We start from the raw sequence: 23,692 nt of genomic DNA, 5'->3' as shown, positions 1-23,692 counted from the left end.
TCCGGGTTGATTGCAGCGGCGGCAGATGGGTCGTCCGTCTTCGCTGTATCGGTCACTGGGTCTTCCTCTGGCCGGTGGGGTCCTCCTTGGTCGACGCCACGGGATGTCCTCCGGTCCGGATGCCAGCTGGATCTTCCCTGGGGTGGAAACCTGTAAAGACTGCACAGTTCGGGTTAGCGCAGCAACGCTCTTAGCTAGCTCTTGGACCTGATGGTGTAGGTCTGGAGCCGGGTCATTGTCCAAAGCCTGCGCATCAGCTCCCACAGGCCCTGCCGACAAGGGCGCCGCCTCCTGGTGGTAAGTGATAGCTGGGCGCCTGTGGGTCACAACGTCACCCGGTGCCGGTTCTCGGAGCACCCGGATGGCTCTGTCCTTGAACTGTGCAAAGCCCAGATGGGGATCCTGTAAGGCCATCGCCCGCAACTGGGTTCGGTGGGCATTACAATATAGTCCCTCTATAAATTGTTCGGTCAACAGCCTGTCCTCGTTTCCCACTCCATCAGGGTCGGTCTGCTTAATGGCCCTCAGGGCCTCTTGTAGGTTTAGTGCATAGTCCCTTATACTCTCATGCGCTCGCTGCTTGCACCCGTAGAATCTAAGCTTAATCTCGGCTGAGGTGCGGGTATCAAAGGTATCCTTCAGCCGGGTTAGTATCCCTGCGACAGTCTTCCTCCCAGGTGGCCAGGATTTTACTTCCCTTTTGGCTGCCCCGGTTAGTTGGGCCACCAGGATGCTCACTTTTTGCTCTTCTGTGAGGGGGTACACCTGGAAGAGGCTATCCAGCTTTTCTCTAAAGTCATGCAGGGTATGTGACTCCCCTGAGTACTGGGGTAGCCAAGCTGCTCCCGGGATATAGGGCATGGTGAAGGGCATAACTGCAGCAGCGGTGGCGCTGGCGGGGGTTGAGGCAATGAAGCTCTCCTCCGCATCTGACATCTTCCTCCCCCCTAGTGGACCGTGGCCTACCTTGCGATGATCCTGTTCCGTAGGCCGCGGCTCCGCAGTAGATCGTCAGGGTTGAGTACCTTCCGTCGCGCTCCGGTGACGTCGGCGTCTGCTGGGCTCCTTCCAGGACCTTACGCAATGTCCGGACGTGAGGCGGGGCTTCAGTTCTCGCGCGCTTTCGGAGTCCACGCCCCTCTTCTTCCCGCGCGGCGTCCTCAAGATGGCGTCCAACGGCGGGAAAACTCCACGGATGGCGGGAAGAAGGCTGAAGATGGCGCCGGATGGCGGGAATCTTCACAGATGACGGGAAGAAGGCTGAAAATGGCGCCGGATGGCGGGAATCTTCACCGATGGCGGGAAAACTTCACGGATGGTAAGTTTTAAAAGTCTCTTTTTCAGGCACGCAGTACCCGGTGGTTGCGGGCACGAAATCCTGCCGACTACGCCAAAGTTGACGCGCCCCTGGGCCTGCTGTGTCGCGCAGCGTCTCGCGCACGGGGGCTTACCCGGAACCGGATCAGATGAGGGTTGTAGTCTCCGAGTGGCGGGGACCCGGTCCGTGCCCAGGGAGTCAACTCAGTGTGTGGCAGTCTTGATAGATGTTATTTGAGTGTCGACTACGCCACCCGTTGATTTGCAGCTATGGAGCTGCCGCTGCAGGGCAGACCGCTGAGGCCGGTGTAGAATTGTGCAGCGTGATAGTATAACCCCCAACGGGAGGGGTATGGCCTCAGGGCAGCCGACGTGGAAGATGAGGGTAGCAGGAACCACTCAGAGACGGTGCGGTGTAATTCAGGGTCTTTACTGGTAACAACGATAGACCCTCCCGGAGTACTTGCTAGCGAACGGGGCCTGGTCAGTCCTTGAGCAGATGGGATCTCCCCTGGCCAGGCGGAGTTGTAGGCCTCCCAAACTGACTGTACTCTTCTGGCTACCTTGCTAGAAGCGGATATAAGTAGCCCACGTCCCTGAGTGTACCGTGTGGTGCTCACCCGTATGGCCGGTGACTCGGGGCCTTCTAATGGCTTCCGCTCCACGATGGCGGCGCTGGTCCCACGCGTGTGACCGTGCCTTCGGGTTTCTGGGCCTGAGGACCTGAAATCCCCTGCCGGTCGGCTTCTGCTGCTGGGTAAGAGTTAGTCCCCACAGCCTCGGACGCCGGGTCCGGTAAGAAAGCTTCTCAGTCAGGGCGAGCTCTGCAGCTGCCAGCCCCTGACTTGTAGTAGTATTGCTCCCACTGAGCTTCTGCTGTTTCTTCCTGTGACTGTTTCTTGTCTCTACTCTCCTTGACTGACTAACCCTGCTTCAGCCCCGGGTTTATATAGGGGAAGGTCTTCCCCTCCCAAGACTGGGCAGGAGGTGTGGCATGCACAGGATCCCTGGCCAAGAGACCTCCCACCTGCTCTCAGACATAACATTGCTTGTTACTGTGGAAACCAGACCCCTGGGGTGCCACATGTGCTCCTGAGATACTATAACTCCCCACGGGAAGAGTGTAGCCTCAGGGCAGTGTAGTAGATGGTGGGGGTGATGGTGCAGGGAGTCCCAGTACCGTTAGTGCTGGCGAAGTAAGAAGCACAAAGACAACGTGTTGCAGTCCAGGGTCTTTTACTCACAGTTCGTATACTCCAAGCCACTTCTGTACAGGTTGTGACTGCCCAAGCCATGCTGCGTCCACCAGGTGAGGGGCTCGGTCAACCCCCAGGCAATTCAGGAGCATGGCACAGGACTCCCTTCTATCCTTCCTCTGGCTCGTGCCCCACCAGTGACCAAGCTTTTGTCCAGCAGACGCGGATCTATGCGGGTAAATGTGGGCCCCGTTTCCCACTATCCTATATGGTGCCTTCCTAGCAAGGTTTAGCAGGGGGTCGCACCAAGTGATGATCACGACCTCCGGTTCTTGGCTGAGGATTATTTGCCTCCACCAACTTGGGATCCGGTACCCTTTTCTTTCTTGACCCATCACCCGTAATTTCCTGGGTCCTTAGGGTCCCTTCTGCCTTCTTGTTTCTGAGCCCTTCTGTTTCTCTGTCACTTCTTCTCCTTTCCTGTTCCTTCTTCTCCTCCGTCCCTCGGCCTCTTCTCCAGGCCTACTTCTCCTTCTCCTCCCAGGCTCCGGCCTTCAACCTAGGCCTGCTTTTGAGCAGAGCTCCTACAGAGCCTCCGCTCCCTGTCTTCTCCTCTCACTCTGAACTGACTGGACTGAACGCTGTCCTAAGATGGTGCCCACCTTTTATACCTCCCCACTGAGTGTGAGCTCAGGTGACCAGCACCCAATGAGCTCCTTCCTATGCTCAGAAACCGTCCCCTTCTGCTCCTACATCACTGGGTTTTCCTCCCCCCTCCCCACTCCAGCCAGGGACATAGTCTGTCGTGCCTGCATACTAATGGGAGCACCGTTGAGCTGTCCCCCGGAAATGGGGTGTGTGTGATGCATGCAAGGGGTCCTATGTGCAAATGTAACATCACCTAGAATAAAGTTTTGAGTTGAAAACTGTTTGATTTCAGTTTGTAATAACCTGCTAATGCTTATAATTTCAAAAATGACCATTTTTTTGTCCTTTATTAAAATGAAAAGGTTGAAAACTCTGCTGTGCATAATAATTTGGAACATGCATTTTGAGTGCAGTTTGAGTTTTTTATTTTTTTAAAAATATACTGTTATCATAGGCAGTTTGTACAAAAACCTTTCAATTGTACTCTAATAGTTATTTGACTGGAAAATTACAATGACTGCAATTCATATAGGTAATTTGGGAAAATCTGAGAAAATATTATTTGCATAATAATTTGGAACACAGTGTATATAATTAATTGTTCCACTTATACCTAAAACTTAGTACAGTAAAGTATTCACAAAAGTTATAGGCAAGTGAGGAAAAAATGCTACAAAGTAAGAACACTTTCATAAATGGAAGCGTTAATGGTATTGTTTTTATCAATTAACAAAATGCATAGTTAAAGGGTTGGTCCAGCACCTAAAATGTATTTTCTATCTATCTTTACACCCGAACCTCATTTATTATTTGCTTTATTACATAACATCCTATACTTCTCCCTATCTACCTAATTTCTAAATGTGTATTTTTACTATACTTCCTGTGATGTTTCATTTGAGAGGAGTATCAAACGTGACGTCACAGGAGGCTGGGGCTGCAATCACTCCCCGCCTCTTGACTACCTCTTGAAGCTCATCAAGAGAATGCCAAGAGTGTGCAAAGCAGTCATCAAAGAAAAAGGTGGCTACTTTGAAGAACCTAGAATATAAGACATATTTTCAGTTGTTTCACACTTTTTTGTTAAGTATATAATTCCACATGTGTTAATTCATAGTTTTGATGCCTTCAGTGTGAATGTACAATTTTCATAGACATGAAAATACAGAAAAATCTTTAAATGAGAAGGTGTGTCCAAACTTTTGGTCTGTACTGTGTATATATATATATATATATATATATATATATATATATATATATATATACACTGCAAATACAGTATATGAACAGTCATGGTCGAATCATTGGCACCTGTAACCGGAGTGGTGGAAGCACTGTGCCGTGGTCCGAGGACAGCCTGGTGGGGCATGACTAGGTGAGCACCTGACCCTTCACTAGAGCCCCTGATAGTGGGGTTAGACTTGGCTCCTGATGGCCACCAGGTGCTACTCCAGTGCAGACCTTGAACGCACGCGACAGCTGATCCTCAAAGAACTGGTAGCTGGAATGGCCTGGAAGGAGAGTACAGCTGGTAACGGCAAGTGTAGGCTGGTACGGTAGGTAAGCTGACTGGCATGGCTGATACACAGGCAGGCTAATGCTGGCGAGCACGGCTGATATACATCCAGGCTGATGCTGGCGGGAATGGCTGATATACAGGCAGCCTGATGCTGGCGGGCACGACTGATATACTGGCAGGCTGATGCTGGTGAGCAAGGCCAATATACAGGCAGGCTGATGCTGGTGGGAATGGCTGATATTCAGGCAGACTGAAATACAGACAAAAAGTAAGTACAGACAGACTGGTACGGGACAATAACTGACTGGTGGACATTGAAGCCCTGACAGCTAGCAAATGTGCTAAGGACTAAATAACCACCTTGCTCAGGCACCTCCCATCAAGCGGAGGTGCCTTACATAATAAGTGTCTCCCAGCCATTGGCTGGAGACACTTTAGGATGGCACGCACTGTCCCTTTAAGAGGGCGGGACCGCGCGCGTGCCCTAAGTACAGTGCTGGGGATCTGCGAGTCATACCCAGACCCCATGCAGCAGCAGAAGGAGAAGGAGGAGGGTGTGCGGGACTGCGGCGGTGAATGAGTCGGCGTCCCTGCATGGGCAGAGTGGCAGTATGCAGTGATGCTGGCGCTACAGCACCCTAGAAATTGTTCCAGAAAATTAAGCATTTCTCCCAGAAAATTATTGTAATTACACATGCTTTGTTATACACATGTTTATTTCCTTTTTGTATTGGAACAACACAAAAAAACTGAGAAAAAAAGGCAAATTGGACATAATTTCACACAAATGCCCAAAAATGGGCAAGACAAAATTGCTGGCACCTTTCCAAAATTGTGGGTAAACAACTTTATTTCAAGCATGTGATGCTCGTTCAAACTCACCTGTGGCAAGTAACAGGTGTGTGCAATATGAAAATCACACCAGAAACCAAATAAAAAGGGGGGAAGTTGACTCAATCTTTGCATTGTGTGTCTCTGTGTGCCACACTAAGCATGGAGAACAGAAAGTGGAGAAGAGAACTGTCTGTGGACTTGAGAACCAAAATTGTTGAACTATATGTCACGCAAGGTCTGGGAAAGACTAAGTGCAACACAAAGGGAAGAGGGAAAGGGAACCCAGACTCTAGGGAAAGGGGGGAGTGGAAACCTTCTAGGCTGATCAAGTGTCACCCTGTCTCCTCTAACGTCCCTATATTGGTTCTTCACCAATCGCCGCATGCGTACCTCGCCCTGTCTTTCCCTGGCGTTAGGCTCAGGCTAGGGAAGGGAGAGGATTAGCACTAGTCGATCCCCACTGAACACTAAAGACAACAAGGGGGGACAAACAAGGGAAAATTGCTTAGCTTTAGTCAACTCCAGACAAATGTGCACATGTCCGCTACCTCCAGAGAAGAAGAAGTACTGCTCTTGCTCCAGCTTTCACAAGGCATAATGAATATTACCGGCACCTCCCTCTGGCACACAGTAGGTATTTATACACCCAGGCCAGGGTGTTAATTAGCCAGAGGAAGGTAGCCGCTGGGTCCTAGAGATACAGCTTTTAAGAAGTTGTCTGCAATGCCAAACGAAGAGATATCCTGCAACTAACTGCAGGGTGACTGTCACTTCTTACACACCCTTGACACTATATCAACAATCTCAAAGTTACAAGTCCATCTCCAGAGATCTTGATATTCCTTTGTCCATGGTACGCAACATAATTAAGAAGTTTACAACCCATGGCACTGCTGCTAATCTCCCTGGACGTGGATGTCAGAGAAAAAGGGGCCTACAAAGAAAAGAACACAGTACCTATAGTTAAATGTGATGGAGCTTCAAAGATGTTTTGGTGTTGTTTTCATTGTGTGCAAGGCATCATAAAATCTGAAGATTACCAAAGGATTTTTGGTCGCAATGTAGTGCCCAGTGCCAGAAAGCTGGGTTTGCATCCTAGGTTGTGGATCTTCTAGCAGAACAATGACCTTAAACATACTTCAAGAAGCACCCAGAAATGGATGGAAACAAAGTGCTGGAAAGTTCTGAAGTGGTCAGAAATGGGTCCAGATCTAAATCCCTTTGAACACCTGTGGAGAGATCTTAAAATTGCTGTTGGGAGAAGGCAATGAGAGTCCTGGAGCAGTTTGCAAAAGGAGAGTGATCAAAAATTCCAGTTGAGAGGTGTAAGAAGCTTGTTGGTGGTTATAGGAAGTGATTGAGTGCAGTTATTAATTCCAAAGGGTGGGCAACCAAATATTGAACTGAACGAGCAACGGTTTTGTGTGAAATTATGTCCAACTTGCCTTTTTTTTCCTCTGTTTTTTATGTTGTTCCAATACACAGAAAGGAAATAAACATGTGTATAACAAAACATGTGTAATTGCAATAATATTCTTGGAGAAATAGTTAATTTTCTGGAACAAGTTCAAGGGTGCCAACACTTTCAGCCATGGCTGTATGCTATACAGACGTGTGACACAACCGTTTCGGAGTCCAACTTCCCAGTACACTATTGCATGGTACAAATGGGTTGCCATTGCAGCCAGAGGCCTACTGAGTGCCCCAGTAGCTGCCATTTTTGTACTTAGAATCGCATACTTGTGGTCAAGTGACCACCCGCTGTGATCAGCAATACCGGTGAATCCTGGCAGCATGGCACTGCATTCTGTCAGGATTTCGATGTCTGCAGTTAACTTTCAACTACAACTTGCTCCACAAAAAACAAGTCCTCATACAGCGATGTCGATGGGAAAATAAAACGATCATAGCTCTTTGATGAGGGGAGACAAAAGAGTGTACAAAAAAAAAAAAAAAATGCACAATCGCAAAGGAGTTAAAATAGATTCTAATTATATTTTCAAAGAAAAACTAGAGCAGTCGTCAAAGTTTAGAAATTATTTTTTTTCCTACTTACAAGAACTGGAACAAGAATTAGGCAGAGTAGATAACATACCAGGGTACCATTGAGGATGTATAACATCTATGGAAAGCAATGTCACTGTTTGTGCATTTCTTTGTCCAATCCACTAGTCTCCAAGTGACTGATAATTCATCATGTTGTAGCATGTTGTAGGAGCAGAGACTCTGATTCTTGCAATGTATAATTTACTGGGCTGCTTTCTGCAGTTTTGATAAAATCACAGTTTTCTCTGCTGCAGATCTAGCAGTTCTCTGAATGCTGAGCTCTGTATAACCCCGCCCACACCACTGATTGTAAGTTTTCTGGGTACATTGTGCATGGACAGAAAGCTGCCAATCATTGGTGAGGGCGAGGTTACACAGATCTCATGAATATGGAGGGCTACCTGGGAGCAGGTTTGCTAGTCCTCTAGTGATAATCTCCTGCTGAAAAATCTGTGCTTTTATCAAAACTACAGCAAGCAGCTCAGTAAGTGACATATTGCTGGCATCAAGTTTCAATAAAATCAGTGTTTTATCAGCAGGAGATTATCACTAGAGGACTAGCTGTCTCATGCCATGTAGTCCTCCTGCTCTGTGTAAACATTGATTTTATCAAATAATAACACAAAGAATCAGCCACAGTAGGTGCACATAGAGCAATCAGAATATATTTACAATAATATCCATGTATTCAATAGGAAGATAATTTGAGCTCACCGTATAGGCAATAACTGGCGAGGTCATAGTAAAAATCAATATAGCACCAAGTCTCATAAAAAAGTATAACCTATATTGATTCTAGTAAAACTGCAGCGAGGATCCCAGTAAGTGACACATTACTGGAATCAGAATCTCTGCACCTAACTTATGCAGCTCTCTGGTTACACTGTAAAAGCCTGGTGACAAATGGGCTCAGACTGCCCATATGGGAACAGGTGAATCCCCCTTTGGGCCCCTGTGCAGGAGTGGGCTTCTCACATGAGCAGTGCTTGGCATAGTACACTTAATGCATTATTTAGAAACAAAATTAACATCTGGTTATTCATTTAACAAACTAACCAGTTTATTATATAGAATCATAAACGAGTTCATAAATGAGGATCAGTAATATTGCATGTAGCTGAATAGTGGGCTGATGGGAATCTGGCACCCCTGTCCAACACTACCTTTAAATGCTACTACTATAAAATATTTGTGAAATGTATATTTTTTTAACATAGTGCTTTTTATTGACTTAAAGGGGTGTTCCCATCTCCAAGATTCTATCCGAGTATGTAGTAGGTATAATAATAATAATAATAATAATATTAGCAAATACCTTCAATTAGAAATGTAGTATAGTTCTTCTGATTAGCTATGTCTCTTTCCTCATGTGCAAGCATTTCAGTAGGTTAGGTATCCATAGTTACAACCACAAGCAACTAGCTAACTAACTGTCACTATATCAGAGGTCGTAACCATGGATACCTTAGGTCCTGCAATGCCTGCACATGAGGAAAGAGACATAGTGCATCAGAAGAACTATACTACATTTCTAATTAGAGGTATTTGCTATTATTATTATTATTATTACACCTACTACATCTTGGGATAGGATCTTGGATATGGGAATACCCCTTTAAGCTCCTTTACACAATAAATTGCTGAGAATACTTATTTGGAAAAAAATGCTCAAGTTCAATTCTGTATAGCCAGGGGAGGTTGTTTCATGCTCATCAAACTGGCCTAAAGGTGTGTATTATAACATCAGATCAGTCATGAAGAGAAAAAGAGGTTACATTATTTAATATGTAGACTACATTGAGATGAGCGGACATGGACAATTGATGTTTGCAGTATCATTGTACCTGATATTATATCTGAAATCTTCAAGACTGAACATTTTTGCTATTCGGGTTATCTTTTTTTGGGGGGTATTCCAGTTATCTTGTTTTTTGGGTGGGTAAATTCAAATATTGAAAGATTCAAAGAAAGTATGCAGAATAATTTTCTATATATTTGAAAATTATTATGATTCTTCTTTAAAGAATAATCTAAAATTCATGAAGACAAATGCTCTTGTAAAAAGAAATTAGGTTCTCTAAATCATGGTAATACAGTATTGCCAAATTCTGAGGGGAAATGTGTCAGCCAGCAAAAAAAAAAGACTAATGCAGACCAAGGCTGCCATAGTATGAGTTACAGATTGAGGCTTTATTTTGGCTCATAGATGGGTATAAGAAGACTTGGTGGAATTACAAATGACAAAACTTTTAGAACAATGCCTAGCTTTAGCCTTTGTTCACACTTGTCTTAGTATTGCCATTTTCTTCCTAATGGCTTGTTCTTTTTGATGGTCAATATGTTGTTGCAAGATACAGTACTCTACCCAGAAAAAAAAAAACTGGAAGGTTGAGGTTTTTATACAATCTTTTTTTTTTTTTTACTTACAGACTTGGGGAAATTTGTTGGTACCCTTCTGTTAAAGTAAGAAAACCTCACAATGGTCACTGATGTAACTTGAAACTGACAAAAATAATTTATAATTTACTTTTACTGAATATCAACTAATGGAAATCAGACATTGCTTTTGAATTGTAGCTTAAAAAAGCCCTAGCAACTAATGAAAATGGCCTGGACAAAATTGTTGGTACTCTTAGAAAAGATTGAAAATAATTTGTCCCCTGGGACATGTGAATCTAAGGTGTGTCCTGTAACTAGCATCAAAGGTGTCTACAAACTTGTAGTCAGTCAGTCTTCCTATTTAAAGGGGGGAAAAGTAGTCACTGTGCTGTTTGGCATCATGGTGTGTACCACACAGAACATGGAGCAAAGAAAGCTAAGGAGAGAGTTGTCTCAGGAGATTAGAAAGAAAATTATAGATAAATGTGTTAAAGGTAAAGGCTATAAAACCATCTCCAAACAGCTTGATGTCCCTGTTACTACAGTTACACATGTACAGAAATTTAAGGTTAATGGGACTGTAGCCAAGCTTCCTGGATGTTTTGGCAAGAAAACAGTTCATGACAAATTAAAGAAATGGATAATATGAATGGTGACCAAAGAGCCCAGAATAACTTCCAACGAGATCAGAGGTGAACTCCAAGTTCAAGTACATCAAGTGTCATATGACACCATCCGTCACTGTGTTGGCCAAACTGGACTTCATGGAAGACGACTGAGGTGGAAACCACTTGTGAAGGTAAATCATAAAAAACCAAGACTGGAATTAGCCAAAATACATATTGACAAGCCACAAAGCGTCTGCAAGAATGTCATTTGGACAGATGAGACAAAACTGGAGATTTTTTGGCTAGGCACATCAGCTCTATGTTCACAGACAAAAAATGAAGCATAAAAAGAAAGTGTAACGGGTCTGGGAGGCGGAACCTCTGAGCTACTATACAAGGGGGCGGTCCTTGTAAGGGAGCGGGTGGCGACCAGGGAAGATGGGCAGGCGGTCACAGCAGGTGACCGGGACAGTCTCTGAGTGAACGGGCTGGAGGTCACGGCAAGTGACCGGGGCAGTCTCTTGATGAACAGGCAGGAGGTCACGGCAAGTGACCGGGGCAGTCTCTGGATGAACGGGCAGGAGGTCACGGCAAGTGACCGTGGCAGTCTCTGGATGAACGGGCAGGAGGTCACGGCAAATGACCGGGGCAGTCTCTGGGTAAAGGGTAGGTACGACCTGTGATGGCAGAGCCTCCAGGTAGGCTAGCAGGCAGGTAACAGGTGTGTGCTCCCAGGTGAGCGGGCAGGAGTCTCTGGAATGGCAGGTGGTCACAGCACGTGACGGCGGAGCCTCCAGGTAGGCTAGCAGGCAGGTAGCAGATGTGCGCTCCCAGGTGAGCGGGCAAGCTGGTCCATAGACAGACTGACAGGAGTTGGAGGGCAGACCGTCGGACCTCAGGCTAGCAGGCAGGTAGCAGAAGAGCGCTCCCAGGTGAGCGGGCAAGCTGGTCCTTAGACAGACTGACAGGAGTCGGTAGGCAGACCGTCGGACCTCAGGCTAGCAGGCAGGTAAGCGGAATATCAGGCAGGAATCAGACAGTAAACTGGCAGGAATCTGGTAGGTAACTGGCAACGGGACCTGAGGGCTGAAGCAGAGTAGTGAACAGTGCAACAACATTGCTCGGGCACCTCCATTTTGGAGGAGTTGCCTTATATATGGTGAAGTCCTCCGGCCATTGGCCGGGGACTCCTTAGGACGGCGCGCGCGGCCCCTTTAAGAGGGAGGGAGCGCGCGCGCCCTAAGCACAGTGGCCGGGAAGGAGAGCGCGCTGCCAGCAGAGCGGGAGGAGGACGCCGGGCTCGGAGCAGAGGGGTGAGGGGAACAGCGTCCCTGCCTAGCAGAGGGCAGGGACGCAGGCGCTACAGTACCCCCCCCTTTAGGCCCCCCCTTTTTTAGGCCAGAGAGAAATTTAGCTAGGATGAGAGGGGCATGGATGTTCTCCCGGGGCTCCCACGTTCTCTCTTCAGGACCAAACCCCTTCCAATCTACTAGAAAAAAGGTCTTCCCTCTTACCCTTTTGGTGGCCAGAATGTTCTCTACCTCAAATTCGTTTTCAGCGGAAACCGGAGCAGGAGGCGTACCTGTAGACTTGGAAAAAGAGTTAAGTACCACAGGTTTGAGGAGAGATACATGGAAGGAGTTAGAGATCCGCAAGTTGGCCGGGAGTTTCAATTTATAGGCCACCGGGTTGATCTGACTGATGACCTCCAGAGGACCGATGAACCGAGGCCCTAACTTATAGGAAGGAATCTTGAGCCGGACATACTTGGACGAGAGCCAGACCTTATCCCCTGGACGGAATTGAGGAGGATCCAGACATTTTTTGTCAGCATGTCTTTTCATACGCTCGGATGACAGAAGGAGTGCGGATCGGGTACTCTCCCATATGGAGGAAAATTTGTTAACAAGAGATTCCGCAGCCGGATTGTCCACCGAGGTGGAGACGGGAAATGGGATCCGAGGATGCTGACCGAAGACTACAAAAAACGGGGATTTGGAGGAAGATTCGCTCTCATGATTGTTGTAAGAAAATTCGGCCCATGGCAGGAGATCCACCCAGTCTGAATGGTGGGCATTAACGAAGTGCCGGAGGTAACTGGTCAGGTTCTGATTGATCCGCTCCACTTGACCATTAGACTGTGGGTGGTAAGCGGAGGAGAAGTCCAGGGTGACGTCTAGCAGTTTACAAGTGGCTCTCCAGAAGCGTGAGGTGAACTGTACCCCACGATCCGACACGATGTGGAGGGGCAGGCCATGAAGACGGAAGATGTGGCGGATAAAGTCTTTAGCCAGCTCGGGTGCAGACGGGAGGCCTGGCAGGGGAACAAAATGAGCCATCTTGGAAAAGCGGTCAGCGACCACCCAAATGACCGTACAACCGGCAGAGACGGGGAGATCAGTTATAAAGTCCATTGCTATATGCTGCCAGGGGGCAGCAGGTACTGGGAGCGGAAGGAGGCGATCGGCTGGCAGATGTCTCGGAACCTTGTTGCAGGCGCAGGACACACAGGCAGAAACAAAGTCTATTACGTCCTTGTGCAGGGTAGGCCACCAGTAGTGGCGGGTAATAAGCTGGAGGGTCTTTTTCTGACCGGCGTGGCCAGCTAGTTTAGACGAGTGACCCCAGTGTAGGATCTTCTCCCAATCAGGTACTGATACGAACGTCTTACCGGGAGGGAGACGATTTAGACTCACGGGAGCCACCTGCATTACTCTGGCAGGATCGATGATGTGTTTCGGTTCTTCCTCGAGATCAGACACCAGAAAGGATCGGGATAAGGCGTCCGCCTTGATGTTTTTGTCAGCCGGGCGAAAATGAAGAATAAAATCAAAGCGAGCAAAAAACAAGGACCACCGAGCTTGGCGCGGGTTAAGTCTCTGGGCATGCTGGAGGTAAGCCAAGTTCTTGTGGTCAGTGTAAATTATTACCGGGTGAAGAGCCCCTTCGAGCATGTAACGCCACTCCTCCAATGCCAGCTTGATGGCCAATAACTCTCGATCTCCAATGGAATAGTTGCGCTCAGAAGAGGAGAAGAGTTTGGAGAAGAAGCCACAAGTTACCATTCTCCCGGAAGATGATTTTTGGGTAAGTACCGCTCCGGCTCCAGAGGAGGAGGCGTCAACCTCCAGGAAGAACTGCTTGTTGCCATCTGGGCGATGCAGCACCAGGGCGGAAGAGAAGGCCTGTTTTAAGGAAAGAAAGGCCTCCTCTGCTTCGGGCGGCCACTCTCTGGGATTAGTGCCCTTACGGGTGAGCGCGGAAATTGGGGCAGTCCGGGAAGAGAAGTGCGGTATGAAGAGGCGGTAGTAGTTGGCGAAGCCCAGGAACCGCTGAATGGCCTTCAACCCCTCCGGTCGGGGCCATTTCTCGATGGCAGACAGTTTCTCTGGATCCATTCATAGGCCGGTCTGAGAAATAATGTAGCCCAAAAACGGAAGCGAGGTCTGCTCAAAGAGGCACTTCTCATATTTAGCGAAGAGGTGATTCTGCCTGAGCCTGAGCAGGACCTGACGAACGTTTCTCCGGTGAGTCTGGAGATCCGGAGAGAAGACCAAGATATCGTCCAGGTACACCACTACGCAGGAGTAGAGAAGGTCCCGGAAGATGTCATTGACCAACTCTTGAAAGACGGCAGGAGCGTTACAGAGACCAAAGGGCATTACCAGATATTCATAGTGGCCGTCCCGGGTGTTGAATGCAGTCTTCCATTCATCCCCTTGACGGATACGGACCAGGTTGTACGCCCCACGGAGGTCCAGTTTGGTGAAGATTCTAGCCCCCCTCAGACGATCAAATAATTCTGGAATGAGCGGAAGGGGGTACTTATTCTTCACCGTGATCTGGTTAAGGCCTCTATAGTCTATACAGGGACGGAGAGAGCCGTCCTTCTTTTTTACGAAAAAGAAGCCTGCTCCCGCCGGGGAGGTAGATTTCCGGATGAATCCCCTGGCCAAATTCTCCTCAATATATTCGGACATCGACCGGGTCTCAGCAGCGGACAATGGGTAAATACGCCCACGGGGAGGCGTAGCACCGGGTAACAGGTCGATAGGACAGTCGTATGGTCTATGAGGGGGTAATGTCTCTGCCTCCTTTTTATTAAAGACATCAGCAAATGACCAATAGGGGATCGTAAGTCCAGGTAGATTAGTTGGGGTAGGAGAAGGACGGGCGGGATGAACAGGAACCAAACAAGTCTTATGACAGTCCTGTCCCCAGCGAAGGACTTCTCCGGTCTGCCAGTCAAGAACAGGTGCATGTCTCTGGAGCCAAGGTAGACCTAGTAAGAGGGCGTGAGAGAGTCCAGGCAGAACATGAAAAGAGATGCTCTCAGAATGCAGCATTCCCACCTGCAGAGTTACGGATTCGGTGATGAGTTGGATGGGACGTGGTAAGAGGCCCCCATCCACAGCAGCGACAGATAATGGTATAGCCAGAGGTTTGGTGGGAATGCGGTATTTTTCTACCAGGGCCTGTGAAATAAGATTCCCGGCCGCTCCAGAGTCGAGTTGGGCTAGTTCGAAAAAACGATTCTCCCCGCAGATAATTGAGATTGACAGCAGCAGAGATGGAGAGGATTTATTCTTGTCTAGGTTGACCTCTCTGAGCGAACCTAGACACAGGCGTTTCCCGACCTCTCCGGGCAGGTACGGATCCGGTGCTCCTTACTGCCACAGTAGAAGCAGCTCCCCTCGGCACGGCGTAAGTCCTGACGGGTTTTGACCATCTTGGTCTGGTCGACCTGCATAGGCTCAGGAGAGTGTACCTGGGGAGAAACGGAGGGAGTGACGGATTTCTGAAAAGTAGGAGCTAGACGTGGGAACCTCCTCTCACGGGTGACTTCTTTGGCACGCTCCTGGAACCGTAGATCAATCCGGGTGGCAAGAGTTATTAGGTCATCGAGAGTGGTAGGAATGTCTCGACCGGCAAGTTCATCTTTAATACGGCCGGACAGACCCTCCCAGAAGACAGATACCAGAGCGTCGTTATCCCAGGCCAGCTCCGAGGCAAGGGTACGGAACCGTATGGCATATTGGCCCACGGTGAGACTTCCCTGACGGAGGCGTAGCAGAGATGATGCGGATGAGGTCTTCCGTCCAGGTTCGTCGAAGACTTTCCGGAAAGCCGTGAGAAAGGCAGGCAAGTCGGACACCAGGGGGTCTCCTCTCTCCCATAGAGGATTTAGCCAGGCCAGGGCCTCCCCGGTGAGATGGGACATGATGAAGGCAATTTTGGCCCGGTTGGAGTTAAACTGGTGGGACAGGAGTTCAAAGTGCAGGGTGCACTGATTTATAAAGCCCCGAGCCTGAGCGGAGTCGCCTCCGAAGCGAGGAGGTGCAGAAAGCCGGGGTCCGGGGTAGGATACCATAGTATTGGTGGGCATCGGAGCTGCCGGATTACGAGTCATGGCACTGGCGGTGGTTGCTGGTGGAGCAGTCAGAGTGTCCAGGCGAGAATTGACATTCCGCAGGTGACCCAGGATGGACTCCTGTTGGGACCTCTGACGGGACAGTTCATGACACAGGTCCGAGAGTGAGGGAGCTTGGGTGCCACCGGGTTCCATGGCCCGAGCAAACTGTAACGGGTCTGGGAGGCGGAACCTCTGAGCTACTATACAAGGGGGCGGTCCTTGTAAGGGAGCGGGTGGCGACCAGGGAAGACGGGCAGGCGGTCACAGCAGGTGACCGGGACAGTCTCTGAGTGAACGGGCTGGAGGTCACGGCAAGTGACCGGGGCAGTCTCTTGATGAACGGGCAGGAGGTCACGGCAAGTGACCGGGGCAGTCTCTGGATGAACGGGCAGGAGGTCACGGCAAGTGACCGGGGCAGTCTCTGGATGAACGGGCAGGAGGTCACGGCAAGTGACCGGGGCAGTCTCTGGGTAAAGGGTAGGTACGACCTGTGACGGCAGAGCCTCCAGGTAGGCTAGCAGGCAGATGGTAGATGTGTGCTCCCAGGTGAGCAAGCGAGAGTCTCTGGAATGGCAGGTGGTCACAGCACGTGACGGCGGAGCCTCCAGGTAGGCTAGCAGGCAGGTAGCAGATGTGCGCTCCCAGGTGAGCGGGCAAGCTCGTCCATAGACAGACTGACAGGAGTTGGAGGGCAGACCGTCGGACCTCAGGCTAGCAGGCAGGTAGCAGAAGAGCGCTCCCAGGTGAGCGGGCAAGCTGGTCCTTAGACAGACTGACAGGAGTCGGTAGGCAGACCGTCGGACCTCAGGCTAGCAGGCAGGTAAGCGGAATATCAGGCAGGAATCAGACAGTAAACTGGCAGGAATCTGGCAGGTAACTGGCAACGGGACCTGAGAGCTGAAGCAGAGTAGTGAACAGTGCAACAACATTGCTCGGGCACCTCCATTTTGGAGGAGGTGCCTTATATATGGTGAAGTCCTCCAGCCATTGGCCGGGGACTCCTTAGGACGGGAAGGAGCGCGCGCTGCCAGCAGAGCGGGAGGAGGACGCCGGGCTCGGAGCAGAGGGGTGAGGGGAACAGCGTCCCTGCCTAGCAGAGGGCAGGGACGCCGGCGCTACAGAAAGCAACATTGTAATTACTATGAAACATGGAGAAGGCTTGGTTATATTTCTGGGCTGCTTTGCTGCATCTAGCATAGGGTGTCTTGAATATGTGCAGGGTACAATGAAATCTCAAGACTATCAAATTCTGGAGTGAATTGTGCTGTCCAGTGTCCGAAAGCTTGGTCTGAGTCACAGGTCATGAGTCCTCCAACAGGATAATGACCCAAAACAAAGATTAAAAACATCCAAGAATAGCTAAGAGGAAAAGCATTGGACTATTCTGAAATGGCTTCTATGAGCCATGATCTACTGTTGTTATGCTCTGCAACATGTACTAAGGAAAGATAAGGGAAAACTGTCCCTACAGTAAAATGAAGCTGAATCCCTACGATGTAGCTTGGTGCCTGATCCTAGCGAACAGACCCGCCTTTGTCCTCGGCTAGTCTGAACGAAGACCTATAGCATAAGGGGAGGGGTCCCTAAAAGAACTAAGGACTGGGACAAAAATGGGACACTTCCTAAACAGAGAAGTTGTTGCAGAACACAAAAAGACAAACTGACAAAAAGGTACTAGAGGTCCCAGAAGGATCAAGCGAACTGACAGAGAAAGGCACAGAAGCACCTGGCTAGAGAAACAGTCAAACACTGAAGTCCAGCACAGCCAAAAGGGCGGAGTAAGGAATATAAAGGCAAATGGTCACGTGACCGCAAAACACATGATGGAAAAAACAAACAGGAGGGTTCTAACAGTACCCCCTCTTTTATGAGGATCCTCCGGATCCTCCAGGCCCAGGCCTATCCGGAAACCTCTTGTGGAAAGCTTTAACAAGCCTAGGAGCAGAGACATCATCCGGCCTTACCTAGGAGTTGTCTTCGCGACCGAAACCCTTCCAGGAGACCAGATACTGTAATCTCCCTCTATGCCATCTAGAATTCAGGATACGAGAAATTTAATATTCGCCATCTTCCACCACAGGAGGAACTGTGACAATGGCGTCCCTATCTGATACATCAGCCTTTTTCAACAAGGAAACATGAAACACAGGATTAATCTTCCAGGAAGTAGGGACATCCAACCTAACAGCAGACGGGTTAACAACCTGAAGCACTTTAAATGGACCCACAAACTTAGGACCCAGTTTTTTAGAGGGAATCCTCAACCGCAGGTTCTTTGAGGACAACCAAACCATGTCACCCACAGTAAACAAAACCTCCTTACGTTTCCTGTCCAAATTCTTCTTGGACTTCTTGTTAGCCTCTTGAAGGTTGCAACGTACATTAGTCCAAACTCTCTCCAAATCACCAGAAAAATTCTCCTCCTCCAGCACCGCCGAACCCAATTTGGAGAACGAACCAAAAGACGGATGTCTCCCAGTACAACAAAAAAAAGGAGAACACCCAGCTGAGGAGGATGTATGATTGTTAAGAGCAAATTCTGCGAGAGGCAGAAACTCAGACCACACCTCTTGATTGTCCGCCACAAAACAACGCAAAAACTGTTCAACATCCTGGTTCTTTCTTTCAGTCTGTCCATTAGACTCAGGATGATAACCAGATGAAAATGACAAATGGACTCCGAACCTGTCACAAAAAGCACGCCAAAAGCGAGCCACAAACTGAGGTCCTCTATCAGAAACAATATCCGTGGGAATGCCATGGAGCTTGACAATCTCCTTAACAAACGCCTTAGCGAGTGTCTTGGCGCAGGGCAACTTAATGAATGGAACCAAATGACACATCTTACTAAAACGGTCCACGACCACCCAGATGACAGTAAAACCCTCGGACACAGGAAGATGAGTAATAAAATCCATTGTGATATGCGTCCAAGGCGCACTAGGAACCTCCAGAGGGCAAAGCAACCCCGCGGCAGGAGTACGTGAAGCCTTGGACCTAGCACACACAGTACATTGACGCACCCACTTGATGACTTCCTTCTGCCATCCAGGCCACCAAAAACTGCGACTGATAAGTCTTTTAGACTCCGAAATTCCTGGATGACCTGCCAACCGGGACTCATGACACTCCACAAACAAATCTCTCCTAAAGGCTCTAGGCACGAACAACCTCCCATTGGGAGTGTTAGATTGAGCATCATCTTGAGCTTTCAGAATCCCATTCTCCAAAACGGAGTCCAATGCCGCCACCACAACTCCTCTCTGTAAAATGCTCTCTTCCTGCTCAGCACTCACCGCAGGAGAGAAGCTGCGAGATAAAGCATTATCATTCTTAGTACCAGGGATATAGGTAACAGAAAAATGAAACCGAGAAAAAAAAAGTGCCCACCTAGCTTGACGGGCATTCAAGCGCTTGGCAGCATCCAGATAGATCAAATTCTTATGATCTGTGAAAACTTGAATAGGAAATCTAGCACCTACCAAAAAATGACGCCAATGCGAGTTTAATAGCCAGCAATTCCCGATTTCCAACATCATAATTCAGTTCGGTTTCCGAAAACTTTTTCGAAAAGAAGGCACAAGAATGTACTCCATCTTTGTTCTCCTGAGACAAAACTGCTCCGACCCCTACCGATGAAGCATCGACCTTGACCAAAAAAGGCTTGGTCTCATCAGGCTGCATAAGGATAGGGGCAGAACTGAACCTCTCTTTGAGATGCTCAAACGCTTCAATGGCCTCAGTAGTCCACTGGACCGTATTCGCACCTTTCCTGGTGAGATCGGTCAGAGGTTTAACAATTATAGAAAAATTGTTAATGAATTTCCTGTAATAATTGGCAAAACTCAAAAATCTCTGTATAGATTTCAAACCAATAGGCCTAGGCCATTCTTGCACAGCCTGAACCTTCACTGGGTCCATCTCAAAGCCCTCGCTGGAGACAATGTAGCCCAAAAAACTAATTTTCTGCACAGGGAACTCACATTTCTCCAGCTTAGCAAAGAGTGAATTATCACTCAATAGCTGCAAAATTTCACGTACACTCTGCCAATGGGACTCTAAATCTGGTGAATAAATCAAAATGTCATCCAAATACACAAACACATTCTTACCAATCAAAGGTCTCAGGATGTCATTAATAAGGTTCTGAAAAAATGCATGTGCATTGTGTAAGGCAGCACTAGTCATCATAATGGGGGATACTCGCTGCACCGGGTAAATTAAACACACGTGCAATGTCCTTCCGGTATTTCTCAATTCAGCAGTTTATTATTGCACTTCATAAACTGCAGTTCACACATATAATGTCCACGAGCCTTTCCAGTGGCAGCTATGCCCACTTGGCTCCAGGTAAACTATAACACTTGGCTTCAGCAAACGATAACAATGTCCATATATCACAATGTCCATATAACGTACCGCTTTTACCTTTTGCAGGGTCTTAACGGTTCCAGGTTTAGTTTGCCACCACTTTCACTTTTAGGCTTCCCAGGTGGGGGTCTCCAGCCCTCGTACCTTCGAAGGCTACTGGTATGTTTTCACTCACATCCAGTCTGCGCCTCTCAGGACTCTTGTATGCCAAGCCGGCTCTCCCTCAAAGGTCACTGGCATCCACGTACAGGATCCAGGCTCGACCTTTCAGGCAGCCAGGCTTCACTCTCGGCCTCACTAGGCCTCACACGAACAGTGTCCCACACACATGGGGAACAGGCCTCATGCCTCTCACAGAACACACCTGTCTCCCATCAAGCAGGGTGTATATATGCATCCCGTGCACACACACACACATACTGACAGGACCTTGCTGATGTCACAGTCATGTGATCAGACAGACATTCTGTGCGTGCAGGACCTGTGCTATGTCACAGTCATGTGACCAGTCACCTGAGGGGGAAAGTACATGGTCAGGAAAAACACATCCTGGACCATTACCGTAATGCCAGCAAGTCGCTGCATTACATATCCCCCCCCTCTGTTCAAACTTGTGGGGTTGAACACATAATATACATAACCACTATAACCCCCAGCTCTGTTCAAACTTGTGGGGTTGAACACATAATATACACAATGACATTATGACCCCCAGTTCACATAGAGACCATGTACTTTACAATTGTGCTACTCAGCCCCTGGAACATTAGTCAACGACATTAGCCCATTCCTTAGGGACCTACCATTTGTCACTGTCACTGACTTCGTCAGGTCACCTTTCCGGGTCGTAACCTTGTCAGAGCTCCCCCGCTCCCAGCAGTCAGTTGTAACCTTGTCAGGTCTCCCCCGCTCCCAGCGATCAGTCATAATCTTGTCAGACCTCCCCCGCTCCCAGCGGTCAGTCGTAACCTTGTCAGGTCTCCCCCGCTCCCAGCGGTCAGTCATACAGCGGTGTGACTCACATGCCCTGGTATCTAAGGTCCGGTTCGACTCCATAATGTCCCGTCCTCTATTGGGTCGTTTGTATGGGCTGCTCAAACCTGAGTTACTGGAGGTTTCACTACCTCTAAACCCACGCCCACTACTCTCAGGACATCTTGAAAGGTCCCTAACTCCAGCTATAGCTGTTCTGTTATTTAGGGGGCCCTTTCTCTGTCTGGTCTCATAATTTCTAGACGGCTGCCATCTTCTGTTACTCAGATGATGCTGTCTATCCACTTGCAGTCTAGCGAGATTCAACTGTTCTACCTCTCGCAGGTAGGTCACTCGGTACTCCAACAGCATGCGCATATATTCCAGGCTTTCTTCTGTTCCTACAGCGGAGAATGATACCATGCCGTCTTCGTCGGGTATCCAGTCCTGACGATCACGTGGACTGCTTACTTTCACCACCCCAGACTTCTTGACCATCATCTGCATGGCTCGACCATTTCTCCCAACGAGCTTCTTCACCAGAACATGAGGCACCCGGATGACCTCTTCACGCATACTGTGAGCTTTCCTCATCAACTCCAGTTGTCTAACGGCTTGTTCCGTCTTCAACCGGAGAAACCGCTTTGTGCGAATACATCGCCAGTGCATGTCACTTAGGATAGCCACCCTCTTCACTGTGACTTCGGTCGTGGACAGGACCACCAGCTGTTTAGCTTCTGAGGTCAAGTACACCTTACAGGCTCCCACGGCCTTCTTAAACTCCTCATGCACGGACTCACTGGTGCATTCTTCCCTCAAATCCTCGGGCACATCTACGAGGCACTTGTACCAAGATGTTTCGGTCTCACCAGTGGTTTCCATACGATCAACCAGCTCAGGGTTCAGGGACAACTGACTTTCAGCTTCTTCTCCCTTTACGCTTCCCCTGAGCTGACTCACAGCTACAAATTCACCAATTTTCGTCTTGACCACTTCCATCTCATATTTATCTGTGGTTAACACTCTCTTAGCTCTCCTCAGGTCCACCTTCTCATGGTATAAGGGAGTGAGTGCAACATGTTTGCCCTTTTCCTTCTCCAAGAAGGCCTCGTTCACTGAGTGATACTTTGTCAGGTGACTTTTGAGCCCGGAAACTTCTTCCTCTAGCTCCGCCACTCGCCTCTCAGCGGCCCGTCTCTGAAGCTCTTCCTGCTTCAACTGCTCTTCCAGCAGCAGAGTTCTCTCAGACCTCTCCGTCTCCAATGCGCCCACTCGGCTCTCAATAGCCAGTCTCTCACGCTTCTCTTGCGTCCACTGGGTTTGTAGCAACTCCTTGAGCTGCTTGATCTCGGCTCCGACATCCACCGAACCCTCCGAGCCCACATCACTCGAGGAGGTATCTGCTTCATACCTCCCATCACCAGCGGTCAACTCCTGGCCCTGGTCTGTGGCTTTTCCGATGGACTCCTCCATCCTCTCTCGCTCAGCTTCCATCTTGCTGTTTCCTTAAGGTATGTCTCCGCGTTCTGGAGAGTATCACAGGACATCTGTAGCTCCTTCACCCGAGCTTCCAGATCAAGGGTCTTTCCCCGGAGATCATCATTCTCCTCACGGGTGTCTTGCAGAGTGGTCTCAACCACTTGGCGCACTTGCTCTGCACCCGCCATATCCTCCCCTAGTTTTTCCTTCACCTTGAGGAGATCCTCATAATCTCTCTTACTCTGTTGCAGTTCCCTACTGCGTTCACCACACTCCTTCTTGGAGTTACACAACTCCTGGTTGAGCTGTTTGCGCAGTCGTTCTAGGATTTGTTCACCTCCAGAAACACCATCCTGCCGCGCCTCCTTATCAAGCTTCAACTGCAAAACCTCTTCCTTGATTTTGCGGCGGTCCTCCTTAATTGCGTAGAACATTTCCTTCCACTGGTTAATTTCATCGTGGCTTTGCTCTACGTCTCGCTGCCAGTTCCTCATAAGCTGGTGTATTTTCTGCTGTTCAGACTCCAGGATCAACTGGTCTGAGGACACGTTCTCCAGGTTTTCACATAATTGCTGCACATCACTCTGACCCTGCTGGCCGATAGGCTCCAGCTCTTGGTCACGACTGGCTGCCTCCTCTTTCAGGGCTGTCAGATCCTTCTGACTCGGTAACGTACCGGAGGTTGCTACTGGCAACGTCACCTCCTCTTCTGCCTCGGAAGGAGGATCCACCCTTGAAACAAAGGCACACCGTACTACATTTTCCTCATTTTCACTTTCAGCCAAGTCTACAGGAGCAACCTCTTTGTGGCCCTTGCGCCGTCTACGCGATGGGGATTTTCTCACCTCGTCTAGCCCCTCCTGACTGACCTCTCCTTCTACTTTCGTAGTGTCACCGTCAGCTACGGGGT

This window comes from Phyllobates terribilis, unplaced genomic scaffold, assembly GCF_046119375.1.
Source record: "Phyllobates terribilis strain yellow unplaced genomic scaffold, ASM4611937v1 Scaffold_2__4_contigs__length_985480577, whole genome shotgun sequence".
NCBI classification, from domain to species: domain Eukaryota; kingdom Metazoa; phylum Chordata; class Amphibia; order Anura; family Dendrobatidae; genus Phyllobates; species Phyllobates terribilis.
The sequence above is the reverse complement of the archived record's forward strand: the minus strand, read 5'-3'. Positions refer to the sequence as shown.